An 18,189-nucleotide genomic window follows, 5' to 3' on the forward strand; every position below is an offset into this window, starting at 1 on the left:
ATATGAATAGTCATACATGAATAGTCATTTGTATAAAATCGACAAATCAAAGTATTCAGTTCAATATTAAACTTGGATTCCAAGGTATCGAAGTGTATTTGCTTATTAGCTTCCTATTCAACTCTTACAATTACAGATCTAGGAATGCTTCTTAGACATGCCTTGTATGAGGACTAACACCATTCTGGTTTGGAAAGAACTCTAAAATTTTGAAGACATGCTACTAAGTAGAAATCAAATACTAAAACTAAGCTTTAATAAGAGATGCCATCATATGCTATAGCCCATAATTCACTCATTATTTCAAGTACATTGTATGACCAATCACACATTATTTGAAAAAAGTAAAAAAAAATGTCAGTTTTGATAAATAGAATGTATTATATTAAGATAATGAACGAGTAATGATAAACAAAACCAGGGATTTGCATCCTTAAATACATCTATTAAGATGTGTTACCAGATCATATAGCACGAGTCCATGACAAACTCTAAATCATGATCAGATTTGTATTGGCAATAAGTTCTATGGTATTGGCTCTATCAAAGGATCAGCTTCTATGTATTAAGATAATGAATGTGTAATAACAAACAAAGCCAGGGAAATTATAGTCTGTACCTACCATAGTATATACTAGTTACCAGATCACATAGCACGAGTCCATGACACACTCTAAAACATGAACAGATTTGCATAATTCTTGAAAATACATAATAAATGAGACTATTTTGTTCAATGTTTGCTTCACAACAGTCAGAACAAAGCTATAAATTCTGCAACCATGATTATTCTTCAGCCAAATAGTGAAGTCATTACACATAAAAATCTGAGAACTAAATTATGAGAATGAACCTATAACAAAGTAGGAACTGTTATATTGCATTGCAGCAGTGTCAATTTAACCACAATGCATCTCTGCTGAGAATGGAGTAGCAACGCTTCTGAAATGAAAAACGAACAACACTTCCATAACTAAGTTAGAGGTCAGAGTGAAGTGTCCATCAGCATTACCACAAGTTCCATACAAAATATAATGAAAAGAGAGTATTCTCAGCCTCATCCCAAATGTGGAAATGAAGAGAGATGGACAATGAAAGCATTGTTCATTTCCATAACTCAATATATTATTTTGCGCCTTTGCGGGATCTGATAAATTTGATTATTGTGTTGCAGCAATGTCAATTTCATCACAAACTTTTCAAAAGATACTCACAATTTTGATTTGCATCTTTCAACAAGAATGTGAAGCACTTTCTGTTATTTTCCCCATTTGTGAAGCACTTTCTGTTATTTTCCCCCTGCAATTTTATAGGCTGTATCAACTTAGAATTGGGTCATTACTTCAATTTTATGAAACAGTGAATAATAGATATCCTAAATTTTGATCATTTATGCCATATTTACTGCATAAATAAATCTCTATTTCTCGTTGGTTTTCTTTAAAATATTGAACCTCTTGTTTGTGCATTGTTTACTAAAGCTTCTTGTTGCTTTGATCCTGGTTTTGATGTTAAGTTCTAACTAGTGTGACTCCCGTGCATGTTCAATTTCGAAGGTTGGTACATCTGATGAGGTGAATAGAACCATATATAAAGTTTAACATAATTGATTTCATCTACTATATGGCAAAAAAGTTTTGTAAGAAAATTATAAAACATGTGTTGTTAAACATGGGCATTTCTATCCAGTTTTATCAAGCGAACGAAATGGTCATCGATTGTACTTTATTGAAGATGCAACTGCTCAAATTCCAAGACCTGATGAATTTTTTTAATTTACAATCATGCATTTTCCTTTTCTCCCATTTGTATTGGTTTTCAATCTTATCCTTCCATCAATATAATATGAAAAAGTGTTATATCGCGGACGTGTCTCGATATTGATATCACGAAGTATTGTGCCTGATGTAGCCTCAATTGCAGTTGGAGAGACATAAAAAACCATGATGTCGTAGCTTAAATCACGGTCACATATTTTATTTTATTTTTAAACCATGAATGTGACTAACAAGGTCTTGTTGTTTCTTGATAATCTGAAGGACTTCTTGATTTCCTTAGTCATGAAGCAAAACTGTCCAGACAACAAGAATATCAGCAGCAGAATCGACAAGTTTTCGACGTTTGTGATTTTTAAGCCAATGAATGCTCACTCTAACAACAAAGGGATGTCATACATGCAAGTGTTGTCATTTGCAGTGTCATCTAAAGAGGCATTTGACACTCAATGATATCAGAGTTTGTTGAGAAAAAGACGGAGGACTACTGCTTGTTGATCAATAGCTGAAGCTGCTGGTGAAACACTTCTAGATTATTTTCTGCTAATGCTTCGTAAGGGTTTTGTCAAAATTGTCTAATTTTGATGTTTTGATTGGAAATCAAGGGGGAGGGGATTCTCTCCTGTGACTGGAGAGTCCAGTGAGATCCTCTCCATTCAATTTTTTTAATTGCAAGCATTTATAATTATTAAAAGAGTAATTAAAGGTTCAGATTTTCATTGCAGAGTATCCAGTGAAATTCTCACTGGAGAGGATCCAAACCTGAAATCAAGGTCCGCTCCGTCTGGATTGTTCCCAAATTATAAGTACTTAATTGAGTTGGTTGATACATCATTCTTTAAGTTCTTTGTTGCGAGATTTGGTATATATAGAAAACTTGTTCACTCTTATTTGTAAATGTCTCGGAATAGTTTTTTTTTTTTTTGAAACGGCAAATATTATTAAACGTCATCCCCACAAGACGCAAGGAGTGAACGAAGACAAGATACAAATGATGCCGCATATAGACGGAACACCATAACCACCTAAAAACACCCCTGGAGATAAACCCATCAAAACACCTCACCACCTAAAAACAAACTCCAAAAAAGACAACAAACATTGTATACACAGGATCCACCACCGCCTATCGTCACTACTCACCAACAAAGATCACCCTCAACATACAACAACCAGATCCCAACTCCCAAGCCGAGCCACGATTCGAAGAGCACCTAACCAAAAGATTATGCAGCTATCACAAACCTCGCGACCTCCGATCCATCGAAAGAGCACAACACAAAACCCAAAAACCAACAAAGTCAAAGAACTGACTCCCGATCTCGAATCAAAAGTGATCGGCCCATCAAACTATAGAACTAAATTGGCAGGACACCCCAAGCCCCTGATACACCAGAGAAAAACCAAATCATGTCAAACAAAGATTGCAGCTAGACCCCGACTCCCGATCTCGAAGCCAAATGAATCAGCCCACCGAAAACCAGCATACAATATGTAAGACAAGAGACATGGCATGCAAAGTTAAACAACAAACAAATCAAAGGAAAAAATGCTCAACAAAAGGGACTCGCACCCTCCAAACACCCTAGACACCTAAACCACCCAAATAACAAAAAAGAGTCGAAGACGACAAACAAGGGCCCATGTAACAAGGTTGCCTCCAAGAAAACCACCCAAACAAACACCCACCTCCACCACCTCAAATGACAGACACACAAAGAACCCGTAGGGTGACTGACACCAAAACAAGCAGAATCAAAATCTACACGACCACCGACGCGAACAACCACAACCACCACGATCCTTACGACAACAAACGATCCGGAAGTTTAATGATGGAGGATTAATCATGGATGGAAGCGCTACCGCCACACCTTTAGCCGCCAGATTCGGACCCCACAGTTCAGTATCACACATCACCCCCTTCGCGTCATGCATCCGTCACAACCTACACTCCAACCGAAACCACCACCAACACCTCCTTAACAACCCTCTCAACCACCCGTAACCACCACTTTCACCACCACCAAAACCCCGCTACCACGCACCGAATAAACCACCACTTTAACCCCACAAAACACCACACCCACCCACCACAAAAATTGATCCTCCTCCACCGCGCGCAACGCCAAAGCCCTTTCGAGCACATAAGATCGAATCCCAATTCAACGTTGAAGTGTGAAAATACCAACAACATCAAACAAGGACGAAACTCGGAATAGTTTTGGTTGTGTAAAGTGTGACACTGTAAAACAGAGAAAATAGTTTTGTTCACTCATATGATGGTATCTGGTTGATATATTTCATTCTTTAAGCATTCTTTGTTGTACAATTTAGTATATAGAAAATTTATTCACTCTTCTATGAAAATGTCTCAGACACATTTTATGATAGTTTTTGATAGAAATATTGGCCGTGTATTTACATAGTCTAATAGTTTTGGTTGTGTAGAGTGTCACACTGCGTTAAATGTTTTGTCTATGGCTGCAAGGCTCCAATAAATATTTTTTTATAGAATTCTTTATTAATAGAGTCGTTTGCATAAAATAAACCAATCAAAGTGTTCATTTCTGCTATATTAAACTTGGATTCCAAGGTATCAAAGTGTATTTTCTTATTAGCTCCCTAATCAACGCTTAATTATAGATAAGAGAATGATTCTTAGATATGGTATATATCACAACTGCAGCTGCGAAGCTTATATTGTCTTCTTTTTCTAAATTGCTAGACTCAAAATTGTTAACTATGAAGCATTGAACAGACACACGCATTGAACAGACACCAGTCATAATTTGATAAAATAGAAGTGACTGTATATGCTGGAGCACACCTTCAAAATGTAGCATATGGTTTGATTTAAATCAGGTTTGTGTTTAATATCATGAAATATTGCTCAATGAGTTCTGAGACAACTAAGAGCACTTGGTTTGTCTGCTTTGCATCGGATAAGAATACATATGTATTGAATGGTTTTCAAAAATTTGAGTTCAAAGCATTGGTTCCGTGTACGGTCAAACAAAACAAAAAACTTAATTAAAGCATGATATAGCCCATAATTCAAAGACATGCCTAGTATAAGGACAGACACCATTCTGGTTTGGAAAGAACTACATGAATATTCCTCTAAAATTTTGAAGACATACTACCAAATAGAAATATATCATCATATGCATGGTATAACCCATAATTCAAAGACAAGACATGCCTTGTATGAGGACTAACAAGTAACACCATTCTGGTTTGGAAAAACTACATGAATTTTCCTCTAAAATTTTGAAGACATACTACCAACTAGAAATCCAATACTAAAACTAAGCTTTAATAAGAGATATCATCATATGCTATAGGTCACAATTCACTCATTATTTCAAGTACACTGTCTGACCAGTCACACTAAATATAGCACTGTCCATATACACAACAGAATAATGTAAAATGAAAAGATATGATTGGAAAGAAGAAGGAAAAAAATAACGTTGGTTTTAACTATCCCCAATACTTTTCATAAATAAGATGTATTATATTAAGATAACTAATGAGTAATGACAAACAAAATCAGGAAAACTATTTTCTGTACCTACCGTAGTATATACGGGTTACCAGATCATATACCACCAGTCCATGACACAAGCTCTAAAACATGAACAGATTTTGCGTCCTAGATACATCTATTATCTATTAATGTATCTAAAATATGAACAGATTTGCACCCTAGATATATCACTTAATGCATAATTCTTTAAAATATAGAACAACTGAAGCTCTTTTGTTTAAAATTTGCTTCATAACAGTCAGAACAAAGCTACAAAATTCTGCAACCATGATAATTCTTCAGCTAAATAGTGAAGTCATTACACATAAAAATCTGAGGATCAAGTTCATAAGAAAGGAAATTTTTTAACTAAACTAATAACAAAAGAAAATAAAAGCATTGATGCTTTTCCATAATGTCAATGTCATTTCGCTGATTCTTAAAAATATGATTTCATTGCAGCAGTGTCCATTTCATTACCATGGTAACCGATTGATGCACATAAATTGATCACAAAAATGTTTACTAATGTGCACACATCGATCACAAGGAAAATAAAATCAACACTACTGAGAAGGTGAACTACAAAAAGACACTCCGTAGTTAATCCAAATTTATCCCTCTCTGTCACACTTGGTTTTATAAACTCAATCAAATGTACAAATAAGAGTAGCATAGGAACAAAACTAATGAAGGAGATTCAGCCTCATCCGAAATGTGGAAATGGAGAGAGGCTGAAAATGAAAGCATTGTTCCTATCCATAACCCGGAATTATTCCGCTGGTTCTGAAAAATTTGATTGTGTTGCAGCAATGTTGATTTCATCACAAACTTATCAATTAAACAATTAGCTAAATTAACAAATCTAAAATCACCTAAATCCTAATTTATTTTTTTAAACAAGAAACTTTAACATCATTGGAACACAATCTTTCACCTGCTCAACCAAGCATAAACATCATCAAGTACATAGAATCAACATTCAATATTGTATTTATTCTACTACTAAGTCTTCAAAATTTATCCCAAAAAGTAAAAAACTACAGAAAATCCACATTGATTCCATAATATTCCATCAGAAAAGCAAGTGAAAATGTGCAACATCGATTACACGGGGCTGAGAAGCTGAGAAATTTGTGGTTTTGGATCAGAATTCATACCAATGATGATAATCAAAGGAATGAAACCATAGTGAGCAATAACCTTTGTTTTCTTCATACCCCATGTTGTCCATTCCTTCACAGAATCGATCACTGATCGATCTTCCGCTGTCTTCTTTGAGCTCTTTCCCTTTGCTTTCAGAGAAACCCTAGGCGCCATTCTTCTTTTCTCTTCGCTCTGTGCTCCAACGATAACAAAAAAAAAAAATTGGTATTACCAATTAATACGATGCAAAATCAGAAATTAATGAAAATTTGGAGAAGAAAAGAGAGTCGAATCGAAAGGCTTACTGAGATGAAGACGAGATGATGCAATATGCAGAGAAGACGAGAGAGAGCCAGGAACAAAGTGTCTGTGTTGTGTAGAACCGAGAAGTACAAGAACAGGGTTGAGATATTAGGGTTAATTTAAATGGGCTTGGCCCAATAACAAATTAACTTGTGTAGTTTAATAAGTTGGCCGTTACTTTTCCCACCCTGAGGTTCATGCGTGTCCTATTCGAATTCTAAAATCTGAAATATTTCAACGTGTTTTTTGAGGTTTTATGGGGTTTTTATACAGTTCGATGCATATGATGCGTGAGAACCTCATAGGGTGGGAAAAGAAATGGTCTAATAAGTTTTTCACTATTTTTTTCTCACTCTAACTTCTATTTTACTCTCTCCGTCTCAAAATAATTGTCATTTTAGAATACAATTGCAGTATTTTTTTTTACACTATTATACTCTTATTTATTGAATTTTATCCAATTTAACTACTCTACTAACTAAAATTAATAAGGATAATTTAGTAAATGATTATAATTTTACCGTTAATATCAACATATTAATTATTTTCTTAAAAATCATCCACAAAACTTAAACTATGACTATTTTGAGACAAAGGAAGTAAACGAGGGTATTTTGATATTTTTTAGGTGTTAAAAGAGCAAAAAATTAAGCGAAATGAACAAAATCCATACATCAATACGAAAGTAGAAACAGTATGTTGTAACCCAAAATCATTCAATCATTTTATTTTTTAGATAGAAGAGATGACAAAACCACCATAAACTCACACATACAAAGTGGACGTACCGGGGTTCGAACCCCGGTCATGACGTCTGGCCTAACAATTTCAACATTTTTACCAGTTGAGCTAAAACTTATGAGACAAATCATTCAATCATTTGCACCAACATATGAACCGATTAGAAATCAAACTCTATACCAAATAAAAGACTCATGCATGTCACGTTGACACTTATTATATATTATGCTCATTCTAATGAAGGGATACAAAGAAAAACAAATGACTAATTTAGTTATATTGCGCTTATGCATTTCTTTTTTCAAAGCTTGACTGATGAAACTATTTTAAAGTCATGAATTTAAAGGTCCAACACTGTCCATCGATCATTTGAAGTAAGTTAGGTGTTGCATGCAGCATGCTGTTAACTTCAAATAGTCCCAACTTGTACAAGATACTCTTTGTTTCAATTGGAACATATCGCAGGGGAATTATTTTTAAAATATGTACCACATGTCACTTAAGTATTAGATATTTTGCTCTTAATTTATGCCATTCATCTTGAAAATGCTGATTTCTTTTTATCATTCGGAAAAATAGAAGCAATATGCGTTATTATTAGTCAACGGGTTTTAAGAAAATAAAACTTTTTTTAAGAGAGGAGAATCAACTAGTTTCACTATATAATAAGTCATACATATAAGGTGATACATCAACAAATAATTGGGAGCTAGTTTCAAATATGTGCTAACTCATTGGCGAAGATTTAACAATACTCAAGCGTAAAAGCATATCTAAAGTTACCTAATAAACTCCCCATCCGAAGATCTAAGGAGATGGTTGGTGTTTATGTAACGAGGTTTAGTACGAGGTCCTCCGTCAGAGTCATACATAACATTGCCACCCTTATCTACAAGAGTATAAGGGGTGAATCTACTAACATAACCCCAGAGCTTCTCGTAATCAGGAAGCTCTTCCCCGGTTAAACGGTCTAAGGGACATCAATACTCTGAAGGTTGATATTTAAAATGGCCTCTACACCAATAAAAGGAGAAATGAGGGACTAAGGCAGGGACGAAGATACCATCTTCCTGAGGGAAGTTCTTCGTCCACAAGATGTTGCAAGAGGCAGCGCCGTTTTTGGGTTTCACAAGGATGCACCGATCCTTATAAAATTTTGGACTGAATCTACAATGATATTGAAGAATTTTCTAGTCTACAGGAGGGATACCCAACTCTTGCCTCCACCCACTAGTACAAAAAACACTTTTTAAAACAGGGATATTAAATAGGTTGCTATCCACCTGATTTAAAAACATAAGCTGATGGTAAGGTTTTAACTAAGTTAACTTTTAAATAGGCCCACCTGACTTAAAAAAAAGGTTTTTATTAAATTAACCAAAAATCAATAGTATATATATAAAGTAAGGTTTTTTATGCCACATGTCACTTCAACATTCATTCTCAATATTTTTATTATTTTTTCTATTTTATTTAACATAAATATCTCAACAAACTACACATCAATCAATCAATAGTATATATATAAAGTAAGGTTTTTATGCCACATGTCACTTCCACATTCATTCTCAATATTTTTATTATTTTTTCTATTTTATTTAACATAAATATCTCAACAAACTACACATCAATCAATCAATAGTATATATATAAAGTAAGGTTTTTTATGCCACATGTCACTTCCACATTCATTCTCAATATTTTTATTATTTTTTCTATTTTATTTAACATAAATATCTCAACAAACTTTTGATCTTATGCACTCAGTATTTTTTATCTCAACAAACTACACATCAATCAATCAATAGTATATGTATAAAGTAAGGTTTTTTATGCCACATGTCACTTCCACATTCATTCTCAATATTTTTATTATTTTTTCTATTTTATTTAACATAAATATCTCAACAAACTACACATCAATCAATAGTATATATATAAAGTAAGGTTTTTTATGCCACATGTCAGTTTCACATTCATTCTCAATATTTTTATTATTTTTTCTATTTTATTTAACATAAATATCTCAACAAACTTTTGATCTTATGCACTCAGTATTTTTTATCTCAACAAACTACACATCAATCAATCAATAGTATATATATAAAGTAAGGTTTTTTATGCCACATGTCAGTTCCACATTCATTCTCAATATTTTTATTATTTTTTCTATTTTATTTAACATAAATATCTCAACAAACTTTTGATCTTATGCACTCAGTATTTTTTATCTCAACAAACTACACATCAATCAATCAATAGTATATATATAAAGTAAGGTTTTTTATGCCACATGTCAGTTCCACATTCATTCTCAATATTTTTATTATTTTTTCTATTTTATTTAACATAAATATCTCAACAAACTTTTGATCTTATGCACTCAGTATTTTTTATCTCAACAAACTACACATCAATCAATCAATAGTATATATATAAAGTAAGGTTTTTTATGCCACATGTCAGTTCCACATTCATTCTCAATATTTTTATTATTTTTTCTATTTTATTTAACATAAATATCTCAACAAACTTTTGATCTTATGCACTCAGTATTTTTTATCTCAACAAACTACACATCAATCAATCAATAGTATATATATAAAGTAAGGTTTTTTATGCCACATGTCAGTTCCACATTCATTCTCAATATTTTTATTATTTTTTCTATTTTATTTAACATAAATATCTCAACAAACTTTTGATCTTATGCACTCAGTATTTTTTATCTCAACAAACTACACATCAATCAATCAATAGTATATATATAAAGTAAGGTTTTTTATGCCACATGTCAGTTCCACATTCATTCTCAATATTTTTATTATTTTTTCTATTTTATTTAACATAAATATCTCAACAAACTTTTGATCTTATGCACTCAGTATTTTTTATCTCAACAAACTACACATCAATCAATCAATAGTATATATATAAAGTAAGGTTTTTTATGCCACATGTCAGTTCCACATTCATTCTCAATATTTTTATTATTTTTTCTATTTTATTTAACATAAATATCTCAACAAACTTTTGATCTTATGCACTCAGTATTTTTTATCTCAACAAACTACACATCAATCAATCAATAGTATATATATAAAGTAAGGTTTTTTATGCCACATGTCAGTTCCACATTCATTCTCAATATTTTTATTATTTTTTCTATTTTATTTAACATAAATATCTCAACAAACTTTTGATCTTATGCACTCAGTATTTTTTATCTCAACAAACTACACATCAATCAATCAATAGTATATATATAAAGTAAGGTTTTTTATGCCACATGTCAGTTCCACATTCATTCTCAATATTTTTATTATTTTTTCTATTTTATTTAACATAAATATCTCAACAAACTTTTGATCTTATGCACTCAGTATTTTTTATCTCAACAAACTACACATCAATCAATCAATAGTATATATATAAAGTAAGGTTTTTTATGCCACATGTCAGTTCCACATTCATTCTCAATATTTTTATTATTTTTTCTATTTTATTTAACATAAATATCTCAACAAACTTTTGATCTTATGCACTCAGTATTTTTTATCTCAACAAACTACACATCAATCAATCAATAGTATATATATAAAGTAAGGTTTTTTATGCCACATGTCAGTTCCACATTCATTCTCAATATTTTTATTATTTTTTCTATTTTATTTAACATAAATATCTCAACAAACTTTTGATCTTATGCACTCAGTATTTTTTATCTCAACAAACTACACATCAATCAATCAATAGTATATATATAAAGTAAGGTTTTTTATGCCACATGTCAGTTCCACATTCATTCTCAATATTTTTATTATTTTTTCTATTTTATTTAACATAAATATCTCAACAAACTTTTGATCTTATGCACTCAGTATTTTTTATCTCAACAAACTACACATCAATCAATCAATAGTATATATATAAAGTAAGGTTTTTTATGCCACATGTCAGTTCCACATTCATTCTCAATATTTTTATTATTTTTTCTATTTTATTTAACATAAATATCTCAACAAACTTTTGATCTTATGCACTCAGTATTTTTTATCTCAACAAACTACACATCAATCAATCAATAGTATATATATAAAGTAAGGTTTTTTATGCCACATGTCAGTTCCACATTCATTCTCAATATTTTTATTATTTTTTCTATTTTATTTAACATAAATATCTCAACAAACTTTTGATCTTATGCACTCAGTATTTTTTATCTCAACAAACTACACATCAATCAATCAATAGTATATATATAAAGTAAGGTTTTTTATGCCACATGTCAGTTCCACATTCATTCTCAATATTTTTATTATTTTTTCTATTTTATTTAACATAAATATCTCAACAAACTTTTGATCTTATGCACTCAGTATTTTTTATCTCAACAAACTACACATCAATCAATCAATAGTATATATATAAAGTAAGGTTTTTTATGCCACATGTCAGTTCCACATTCATTCTCAATATTTTTATTATTTTTTCTATTTTATTTAACATAAATATCTCAACAAACTTTTGATCTTATGCACTCAGTATTTTTTATCTCAACAAACTACACATCAATCAATCAATAGTATATATATAAAGTAAGGTTTTTTATGCCACATGTCACTTCAACATTCATTCTCAATATTTTTATTATTTTTTCTATTTTATTTAACATAAATATCTCAACAAACTACACATCAATCAATCAATAGTATATATATAAAGTAAGGTTTTTTATGCCACATGTCACTTCCACATTCATTCTCAATATTTTTATTATTTTTAAAAACCAATATTTTATTTAACAAAAATCGGGTTTTCGGGCTACTTGATCGGATTGCTCCGAAACATCCCCAGAAAATTAGAAAAAATTCAAGGACCATGACTCCCATAGAAGGGACTTCTTACGGGACTCCGCCCCTCAAAATCCAAAATTCCATCGTTTAGACCCATTTTTCATTTTTATTAATTTTTCATATTCTCATAAAAATCTGAAAAAATTTCCATTAGTTTTATTTGATTTTTAGAATTTTTTGATACTATTTTATATTTTTATGATTTTATTTGACAGGTTTTTAGCATTTTTTACTTAGTTTTTTTTGTTGTTTTTAAAAGGAAAACTCAAAACTGTTGAAATGTGAGAGAGTCTGATGACTGATTATACATAAGAATTGTCCGGATTATAAAATCCGAAATAGTAAACATGAATCCGAATTTTAAAATCCGGAATGCACAAGGGCATTTTTAGAAATTTTACAGGGCGCGGGAGAAGGCAATAGGGTGGGAAAGTAATAGTCCATGTTTAAAGGACCCAAAACTATTACCACTTGGACTAATTCATTATTGATTTTGTTACACTTTTTATTCTTGCATTGGACATTCATCTCATCATTTATATTTATTTTTAATTTTTTTTGAAATATTTATATTTATTTTTATGATATTATTATAATTGTAAATTTAAATAAATTCAATCTAATATACTGACACGTGTATTCGTGGACACAAACTTATAAAACTTATTTAATATCTAACCCGGGCAACGCCGGGTCTCTAAACTAGTAAATTAATAAAATAAAAGAAAAAACACTGAACTTTCTCTCTTCAGTTTCACAACGCGAGTGTTGTCTCTGCAGAACACGAACCTTTCTTCACTTCTTTCTTCAATCGCCACCAATCAGCGCCGCACCATGCTGCGATTCCACCTTCTACCCCTTAAATTCTCATCCTGTGTGATTCTCTGGTTATCGCTATTCTCAATTACATGAGATTCATGGATTGCCAAATCTAGGGTTTGCGATCTGAAGTAGAAGAATCTTCATCTCGAAGATCTACACGAAGCTATCGTTAAATTTCCAGATGATTCTCATCGATGCTTCCTTTAATTTCCCGATTGAGGTTTTATTCACTCAAATTCGAATCTCTTTACTTTGATTTCTTTTCATGTTTTATTTTCCACATTATTTTAAAGAAGATTGGTATTTTATATGGGTTTGTGGTTTAATCGTTACTATTATTGTTGTTTAGATTTGATTACGGTCTTTTATAGTTTTTATTTTTATTTTGGTTTTTCTTTTGTTAGGGTTTGGATTGAGATTTGCTTGTTGCGGGTTTGAATTTTTTGAATTGGGCTTTCAAATGGGTTTTTTGCGGCAAATTCGTCGAGGAGTAGAGAAACTATGTCTGGTCATCAACAAAATTTGTGGAATGATTTGCTAGAAATCGGGTTTGGGCCATTGAAGACGACCCTTCTCCTTTTCCAACAAATAATTTGAGCAAAGCCTTTGTTGATTTGATTCTTAAACCCTTTGAAGAAGACATGAAGATCTGGAATATCAGGTATCTATAAAAAAACGTTCAGAAAATTATTTTTTACAATTTTTGAGCAAAGTCTTCTAATTTTGGTTTTTTTATGAGCATTTTTTTCAGTTTTGGAACATTTTTCCTTTATTTCAAAGGTAAGAACTAACATGACGTTTTAGGGTTGATGCATTATGCTGAATGTGTTGCAGCAGGACAAATGATAGAAATGGTTTTTTGATTGTGTGGCAGCATGTACTGAAGCAAAAAATGCAGCAAATTTGCAGGTTTTATTTAGGTTAGTCATTTTCTAATAACTAACAGTAAAGATGTTTGGAATTATGCAGCTGATGTGTCATTTGTGTTGTTTACCTTTTTTCTATGTCCATCATACACATAATACCTGTTTGTTTTTGATAAAACAGACAAAGAATGAATGAGCCACTGTTGTGGATTGCCAAAGTCAGGATGTCATTTAGTTCTGCAACATTAACCATGCTCACGGGTAAAGTGTAGTGATCTAATTATGATATTCTTGTATATTATATTTATTTTTCATTGCTTATCTGTGTTATGATTTTGTTTAATACTTTTATCTTTTTAATTCTTTATATAGTTTTCAAGGTAAATAATGAAAATTATGTTATTGTGATGAAAATGAATTTTCTATCAGGCCACTACTTAGGCAATAGTTTATAGAGTATAGTCATGACCATAAAAGTCAATTGTAATTTTGTGTGTTGGCGCACTACTAGTACCATGTAATGATGATGACTCCAGTAGCCAAATAGATATTGTTGCTTTCTAGCCTACAATCACAAGTCGTTATATAGTTAGCATATTCATACCTACATATATGTGTATATATGGTTAGCTTGGTTAAACTAGTTTGATCTTATTTTCTAAGTTTCATCAAGGCTTACACTTATTAGATTGCTCAATCTTGTAACTTTTCTTCTACAATTATTGGTTAACATCAGGAGCTCCAAACAACTCAAATAGTTATTAATTTACTTGCCATTCTAATATGGTTTATTTTATTATCCTCATATATTATTAGTGGGTATTTTTCTTTCCTAATTCATTATGAATTCCCTCTAATGATAATCGTTGCAGCCTTAGCAGGCTAGCCGTTATTCATTGGTGTACTCAGGCAAGACCCTGTATATAAAAAACTACTAATTTTGTACCATACTCATTGTTTGTCGAAAGGAAAAAAACTACTAATTAAAAACAAAAGTATATATAATGAAAATGAATTAACCTACTGCCGAGGATAAAATTCACTTATAGACACCTCGTTGACAGAAAATGATACAGAATTATTCACAGAACTTGATTCATGTGCTGCAATATCTTGATTTGTTCTATCGTGTAGGAAAAATGCTGGTTCTTGTGGGGATGACATTTCTGGTGAATGACTATTAAGATATGAAACAACCGTTGCCATTGTAGGTCTTACATTTGGATTTTCTTGAACACATAACAAACCAATCTGTATGCACTTGATAACTTCAATAGGAGAATAATTTTCAATTTTTGGATCCAATATGATTAATGGAGTTTCATTCTTCCATTGTCTCCATACCTGTGAAGTTTATCATATTAGTTGGTCAAATCATCAAGCCTCGCTCAATTTGAATAAACTTCAATTGACTAACTAGGTTATCATACTCACATAACTTGTGAGGCCTTCGGTAACATGATGTGATTCATAAGGATTTTGGCTTGGGAGGGGACTTCTAGGTGTTTTGAGATACTGTGCTGGTAATTTTTAGGTGCTGTTTGGTTTTTTTTAGTGGGGCGTGGCTGTTTTTTCTGGTGTGTTGCTGGTGCTGCTAGCATTTTGTTTCCAGGGACAGAGGCTGTTCTGTTTTGCCCTCTGTCGCTGCTGGTTTGTAGTGTATTTTTCGGTCTATTTTTTGCTTTTTGGTGTTTGGCTGGTTCATCCTGTGGGTGTATAATTGTATCCTAATTTTACACTCTCTTGTATGACTTGTACATGAAGTGATTGATTATTATTATATTTGGCTGTTTCAAAAAAAAAAAAAAAAAAGAGGTATGAAGTCTTCTAATTTTGGTTTTTTTTATAAGCATTTTTTTTTTCAGTTTTGGAACATTTTTCCTTTATTTCAAAGGTCAGAACTAACATGACGTTTTAGGGTTGATGCATTATGTTGAATGTGTTGCAGCAGGACAAATGATAGAAATGGTTTTTTGATTGTGTGGCAGCATGTACTGAAGCAAAAAATGCAGCAAATTTGCAGGTTTTATTTAGGTTAGTCATTTTCTAATAACTAACAGTAAAGATGTTTGGAATTTTGCAGCTGATGTGACATTTGTGTTGTTTACCTTTTTTTCTATGTCCATCATACACTTAATACCTGTTTGTTTTTGATAAAACAGACAAAGAATGAATGAGCCACTGTTGTGGATTGCCAAAGTCAGGATGTCATTTAGTTCCGCAACATTAACCATGCTCACGGGTAAAGTGTAGTGATCTAATTATGATATTCTTGTATATTATATTTATTTTTCATTGCTTATCTGTGTTATGATTTTCTTTAATACTTTTATCGTTTTAATTCTTAATTTATATAGTTTTCAAGGTAAATAATGAGAATTATGTTATTGTGATGAAAATGAATTTTCTATCAGGCCACTACTTAGGCAATAGTTTATAGAGTATAGTCATGACCATAAAGTCAATTGTAATTTTGTGTGTTGGCGCACTACTAGTACTGATGATGACTCCAGTAGCCAAACAATGAATAACAAGAATGTAGATTTACAAAAATGCATAGTCAGAGATACAAGTCAAAATGCAAGCCATTGATTATGCCTTCTGCCCTAATAAAATCTACAACATGAATAACCAAACTATCACACAAATGTTAATAGAAATAGAAAATGTAACTAATTCATAATCTACTCTTCCACAATTGTTATGCTTCCATGCTCAATCACTTCAATAAGGAACTCATATAAATTCCTCAAAGCAGTTTAGTTTTATTTGCCAACTCAGTTGGTGAAGTTAAAAACAGTGGTACCTACCTACATATAGTTTTTCTCCTGAGTATATCAAAGTTGGTAAGGACACTACAATATACCGGGGCCGAGGTTTGAATCCAAGATTCTCCATTTATTCATCTTATGGGATAAAATTTTGGCCATTGGACTACTTGACTAAAAACAAAAGAAACTCGTCATTTAGTCGTCTTCAAAATGTTGTCGTATTCATCAATCCATAATATTCATTCATTTCATTTAATATTTCCTTGATATTAATTTTTTATCTCCATTTATTGGTATCTAGATTAATCGGAAACATGCAGGAGAGCTTGTTGATGAAACACAGGTGAACATTGCATTGAATTTCTACTATGAGATTGTAGAAAGTACAAAAAAATACGATCCGATACACTTTGCAGAAACAATGATTAAGGAGAATGAAACATTCAATTTTATGTCGAGTATGTCAAGGCTTCAAATTGGATAGCATGTTTTAGTATCTTTATATTGAATGTATTTGACTAAGAATGGCCAAGGTCTTGCCATGCACTCTTCTCATTGGTGGTCTTCACCTCCTTCCTTTCTTCCCCAAATCTTGTATAGGGATAGTTTAGGTCTTTCTTTTACTAGAACCTCTATGTCAGTAACTATGCTTTGAAACAATGTTTAGCTTTTGTTTGGTTTTATATATTGTAACTTTGGATTTGTTTGATATTGTAACAATGACAGGTTTGATATAAAATTTGATTATATGATATTTCATATTAGTGGCTATGTTCATGAATTTTTTTATTTTTATATTAAATTCAGTACCATAATTGTGTTTTAAAAAAAATTAAAACAGATAGATTTTAAATGGGGTGAACCGATTTAAAATATCAGTTTTTTAACTCTTGTTAACCTTTTTTAAATGGGTTCATCCGATGTAAATTAAAAGATTTTAGATGGGTTCAACCGATTTAAATTCAACGATTTTAAATCGGGTAAAAGGGCCTGACTTAAAATCAAATCCACTTTTTAAATCGGCCACCTATAAATCGGATGTTCACCCGATTTAAAAAGTCATATTCACCCGATTTAAAAAGTGTTTTCTGCACTAGTGACCTTTTTCTGACCCCCTTTGTAAAGTGAAAATGGAGAAAAAAGAAGTTGATTGTGGGAGTCAACTCCAAATGCTCACAAACGAGCTCAAGAAAGGAAGCCAGTTCCAGCTACTTGAAGATTCCCTTCTGAAACATCAAGAAAGGAAGTCGAAGCATCATCTCTTTTAAGACAATCTCATACATTGGAATTATATCCTCCATATAGCGAGAACAAATCCTACTGCTAATGGTGGGGAGGCACACTTCCTAATCCTCTCCACTCTGAGAATCCACGTCA

The 18,189-nt window shown here is 31.9% G+C and overlaps 1 long non-coding RNA gene and 1 pseudogene across 4 annotated transcripts; one reads left to right on the forward strand and one right to left on the reverse strand.

The window, feature by feature from the left end:
- Window positions 1–6,178: 6,178 nt before the first annotated feature.
- Window positions 6,179–6,627, reverse strand: LOC146948989 (mitochondrial import receptor subunit TOM7-1 pseudogene; annotated as a pseudogene). The gene has a single exon (XR_015027101.1). The product of XR_015027101.1 is annotated as a mitochondrial import receptor subunit TOM7-1 pseudogene (transcript).
- Window positions 6,628–13,103: 6,476 nt separating this feature from the next.
- LOC146948990 (uncharacterized) lies at window positions 13,104–17,583 on the forward strand. 3 transcript variants are annotated; one of them, XR_015027103.1, is made up of 7 exons: window positions 13,104–13,395; window positions 13,580–13,836; window positions 13,980–14,095; window positions 14,223–14,302; window positions 15,990–16,075; window positions 16,204–16,283; window positions 17,114–17,583. It is a non-coding gene; the product is annotated as an uncharacterized LOC146948990 (long non-coding RNA). The 3 variants fall into 3 exon arrangements; XR_015027102.1 differs by having other exon boundaries at window positions 14,010–14,095; XR_015027104.1 differs by lacking the exon at window positions 16,204–16,283 and having other exon boundaries at window positions 14,010–14,095; window positions 15,990–16,064.
- The last annotated feature ends 606 nt before the right edge of the window (window positions 17,584–18,189 follow it).

Source organism: Medicago sativa, chromosome 2, assembly GCF_051527215.1.
Source record: "Medicago sativa cultivar Bolivia chromosome 2, Bolivia_mono, whole genome shotgun sequence".
Taxonomy (NCBI): Eukaryota; Viridiplantae; Streptophyta; class Magnoliopsida; order Fabales; family Fabaceae; genus Medicago; species Medicago sativa.